This window comes from Saccopteryx bilineata, chromosome 5, assembly GCF_036850765.1.
Source record: "Saccopteryx bilineata isolate mSacBil1 chromosome 5, mSacBil1_pri_phased_curated, whole genome shotgun sequence".
NCBI lineage: Eukaryota > Metazoa > Chordata > Mammalia > Chiroptera > Emballonuridae > Saccopteryx > Saccopteryx bilineata.
The window spans coordinates 114,821,290-114,826,482 of NC_089494.1; positions in this window are offsets into that span (position 1 = coordinate 114,821,290).

Below are 5,193 nucleotides of genomic sequence, written 5' to 3' on the forward strand. Positions count from 1 at the left end.
TGCAGCCAAGGCTCCATTGGAGCAAAGTTGGCCTGGGCGCTGAGGATGGCTCCATGGCCTCTGTCTCAGGTGCTAGAATGGCTCCAGTTGCAACAGAGCAATGCCCCAGATGGGCAAAGCATCGCCCCCTAGTGGGCATGCCAGGTGGATCCTGGTCAGGCACATGCGAGAGTCTCTCTGCTGCCCCACTTCTCACTTCAGAAAAATACAAAAAAAAAGTTACCAAATACTCTTTACCTCTTGGATCTGAGGGAAGATTAGAAGTAAATGTCAACCCTGCCCATTCCCTCAAACTCCCACCACACACACACACACACACACACACACACACACGTGCGCGTGCGCGCGCGCGCGTGCACACATTCATATATCTTGGGTTTTTCTGAGTGGAGGAGAGAGAAGGAAAGCAGGATATGGGGATTTGCAGGAGGAGGTGAGGGATAGGGTATCGTAATATTCCCGAGTTCAGATTCCGTGATAATTGCTCCCTAAGCACACCTAACCTGGCTGGCCTGGCCTGCCAAATGCATGCAGAATTCTGGAACATACATGCAGAGGAGAAATTCTTTTCAAAGCATGTTTCTCTCCAAAATGAGGGCAAGGAATTAATGTTACTGAAGGAAGCCCCCCCCCCAGAAGCCAGCATACTTCACTCAAGAGGACCTGAGGCTAGAAGGTGGGGCTGGTGGGAGGGTCTCAGTCCAAACAGTGTTTCAGGTGGAGCTGGTCATGGTGATCTCTACCACCCCCTTGTCCAGAACTAATAGAACTAATCTCCAAACTCTCGGCTCTACCTTACTCAACCTGAGCTTCACACAACTTTCCTGTCCCTTATTTATTTATATTTTTATGTTTTTGGAATTTTTATAAAAGTTTATTTGAGCTGAACTGACAACATACGCTCCCTACCTTTTCCATTCTTTAAAACTCCAAAGGATTCTGTTGGCCTCTGTCCCACACACCGGAGCTTTTCCCTGAGAGTGGAGCACAGCTGCCTTCCACATACACTAGTAGAGAGTAACCTATCAAGTCACAAACCCTTTGGTCTGAATTAGTGTCGGGGAGACCTTCTGAACAATCAAAGACACCCTGTGCAGCCTGGAAACTGGGTCCCAGGGATTGGTGAGAGCTGAGAGGAAGACAGCAGCATGTGAAGTCAAAAGAAAATGGCCAGAAGTGGGTTCCCATTTTGGCCTCTTACTGCTGGGTGACCCTCCGTCTGAGCTGAGTTTCCTCACTGTCAAATTGATGTCATAGCAGCACTTCACAGAGTAGATGATGCTGTGTGTCCGAGAGCCTGGCACCTCATAATCATGCAGGGCATTTCCATCCCCTCTCCACTGCCTTCTTACAGTGAGAAAAGTGACACGAGGCCTTGGCCAGTTGGCTCAGTAGATGGAGTGTTGACGTGGCATGTGGCTGTCTCAGGTTCGATCCCTAGTCAGGGCACACATAAGACGGGACCATCTGTTTCTCTTTCCCTCCCTCTTATCTCTCACTTTTTTTTTTCCTGTTAGACTAAATTTTATTTATTTTATTTTTTTTAATAATTTTATTTATAATGGGGCGACATCAATAAATCAGGATACATATATTCAAAGATAACAAGTCCAGGTTATCTTGTCGTTCACTTATGTTGCATACCCATCACCCAAAGTCAGATTGTCCTCTGTCACCTTCTATCTAGTTTTCTTTGTGCCCCTCCCCCTTTCCCTCTCCCTCTCCCCCCTCCCCCCATAACCACCACACTCTTATCAATGTCTCTTAGTTTCACTTTTATGTCCCACCTACGTATGGAATAATGCAGTTCCTGGTTTTTTCTGATTTACTTATTTCACTTCGTATAATGTTATCAAGATCCCACCATTTTGCTGTAAATGATCCTATGTCATCATTTCTTATGGCTGAGTAGTATTCCATAGTGTATCCCCTCTTGCAGCCATTGGCTCAATTGGTTCCAATGTCAGCTTTAGATGCTGAGGATAGCTCGGTTGATTCGACCATTGGCCCTAGATGGGGGTTGCCGTGCCGAGTGCGTGCAGGAGTCTGTCTCAGGACGGGGAGGTTGGGCAGTTAAGGATAGACTTCACTAGCCCTCAGCCCTTGTGACACCTGCTTTGCACAGGTATAAAGAGACAGACTCCTGCATGTGGGAGTCTGTCTCAGGAGAGATCAGGGAGTTTCACGTGGAGAAAGAGGTCTTGTTTGGGAGGTGCAAAAAGTGGACCCAATCCATTAATTCCACCAGTGCTCAATGAGGCCTGCTCTTTCCCTTGTTCAAAGCCTTCACCAGGGTGCTGCCCCTCATCTCTCTTACGTGGGAAATCTACATCCCTTCAGTGTGCCCACAGTGCAAAGGTGCAGCCCCCTGGTTAAGGAGGAAAGAGACAGAAGCATGTGGCCACCAGAAACATAACAAATTCATCTCACAGAAAATTTGGTGACCTTTGGGATGCTCAATGAGACATTTACAGGACATGAACTTGGACCAGGCCCACCTGGGATGTAAGAGTAAACAAGATATGGACTTGATGGGGCCCTCCCGGTGGAGGTGACAGATAAGTAGGGGACAAGAACCGCTGAGAATTATACAGCCCTTGCTCAGAGACACGAAGTTCTCCAGCATTAATTTGGGTAGGGTCTACTGGGCTGGTTTGGACTACTCTAGACCAGAATCCTGATACTAACTGCCAGGTAGACATTCCACTGGGGCCCTTAGCTGAAGACTTTATGAAGAAGATGTTTTAAGCATCATTGGCCTATCGTCTCCGCTGAGAAACTTGGATGAGCTCCTGCCAAGCACATTTCTGTGTTAGCCCATCTTCAGGGAAAGGAGGTGTGAAGCCCTGAGTCTTATCAGTTATCCTGTGAACTGCTACAGACACTTTTGGGGCTACAATCCTGGTCTCTGCCAAGGACAGTGCCCTCAAACATTCTGAGCTCTTTCCCTGTGCCTAGTCACTTTCTACTTGGGGTCCAAACTGACATACAGTATATCTTAGGTGGATGGCCCCTTGACTCTTTCTCTGTGTCCGCCCCCTGGTGGCAGTGGGCCCTTATTACTGTCTATTTTTTTTCTTGTCCAGGTTCATCTAGGTTAGGCCACAGCAGCAGGGGTGTGGGGAAGTTGTCTCTGTCTGGGGAGACAGAAGAGGAGTGTTTTTCAAAGAAAAGAGGACATCGAGGCCCTGGCCAAGCATCAGCCCAGCGTGTGGATGTCCTGGGTTCGATTACTGGTCAGGGCACGCAGGAGAAGTGCCCATCTGCTTCCCCACCCTTCCCCCTCTCCTTTCTCTCTATCTCTCTCTTCTCCTCCTGCAGCCAAAGCTCCATTGGAGCAAAGTTGGCCTGGGCACTGAGGATGGCTCCATGGCCTCCACCTCAGGCGCTAGAATGGCTCTGACTGCAGTAGAGCATCGCCCCAGAGGGACAGAGCATCGCCCCCTGGTGGGCATGCCGGGTGGATCCCGGTTAGCACATGCAGGAGTCTGACTGTGTGCCTCTCCCTTGCTTCTCATTTCAGAAGAATACAAAAAAATAAAAATAAGTTTTATAAAAAGACATCTGATATGCATTTTATAAACCAGCGGATAAATAAAGGAAGGGCATCTGGCCCTCAGAAAACCACATGCAAATGTAGGAGGACATCCAGGAGAGGTGATCATGAACCCCACGGTCTGGTTTAATGTGAGAAGGCAGAGGGAGGAGGGGATGACTTCCCATTAGCAGAAATAAAAGGGGCCTGAGAAGGAGCCTGAGGGACCTGTCGGTTGTGCTGATGGTGGGAACCAGCCTTTGCCAGATCCTGGGTCAACCTGGGCCCTCATTAATGTGGAAACTGGGGAATCAGATCCTTCACAGATAAAGAAATATTTTGTTCTAAAGGACCCCTGCCAGGTGTCTGTGACAAAGAAACACAACTCACCAGTAACAGAAGGGCCCGGGCCGCAGAGGGACCTGGGCAGGGAACCACCACCCATGTCAGGATAAGGAGGCTCCCACCCCGATAGCATTACCCAGAGGGATCAAAAAGTTGAATTCGCATCTTTCTATAGAATCATACCAGGGTTTGAAGGTGCAAAGGGGAACAGGGAAGAAGGGGACAAGATGTGTATACAGCCCTTTGTTTCTTATGTAATCCTCATAACAAACCCTCCAGAAATATGTCATTAGCTCTTCCACAGATGAGGAGCCTGCAGCTCAGAGAGGCTAAGCAACCACTCCCATGTCACCCTGTGGTTAGTGTATTTAAACCAAGTTCTACATGTAGCCTTTAATGTCTTCTTTGCCGGGCTCCACAGGGAGAAGCAAGTTTGCAGTGGCCATCACTGTCCACCCTCACAAGCCCCTGGAAGGCAGAGAGCCATCATGCCATTGGTCCTAAAGGCCATGATCTTTATTTGACACGTGCTCAGCCTGGGCCTGGGGGGGAGCCGCTCAATCTCGCTGTAATGATGCTGGGTCACCCTCAGTGTCAGCCCCTCCCCTTCCCGAGACCCTCCAGGCCCACAGAGGCCTTTCTGAACTTCTTACTGGGCATTTCCTCATTTCACAGTCCAGAAAACAGCCTGGCCCCAGGTCTCCGCCTCAGGGTGGGAAACAAGAGCACTGATGGGGTTCTGGCAATGTCAGCTAACGGGGTGGTGCAAGTACTTTTATTTTTTCTGGGGTGACAGGCCAGGCCTCCTGACATCCTGAGGGCCCAGCCACCCTGATCTATGGCAGACGAGGACTCCCCCAAGGGTCTTTAAACCTCCACACCTGGATGCATTACATACGAGGGCAGAGAGTCAGGCAAGGGGTGGAAGGGCTGTGCCTTGCTTTAAGCACACCCAGGTTATGAGAAAATCAGTTCCTACTCTGCCCCTAACTATAAGCATCTGAGCACATCGGGCCCCCTCTCTGGGCCTACGGCCTCCTCTGTAAAGTAAGAGGGATGGGGGGAAGGGTCATGTTTAACTCAAACATTACATAAAACTCTGGGCTGGGGAAACAGAGTGTATTAGGCACCTAAGGCCGCTGTAACAAATACCACAGCCTGGGTGATTCCAACAATAGAAATTTATTTCTTGCAGCTCTGGAAGCTGCCTGTCTCCTTGGCTGTCTTTTCTCTATTGTCTTCACATGGCCTTTCCTTTGTGTCCTAATCTCTTCCTATGAAGACAGTCCTACTGGATTAAGGTCCACATGTAT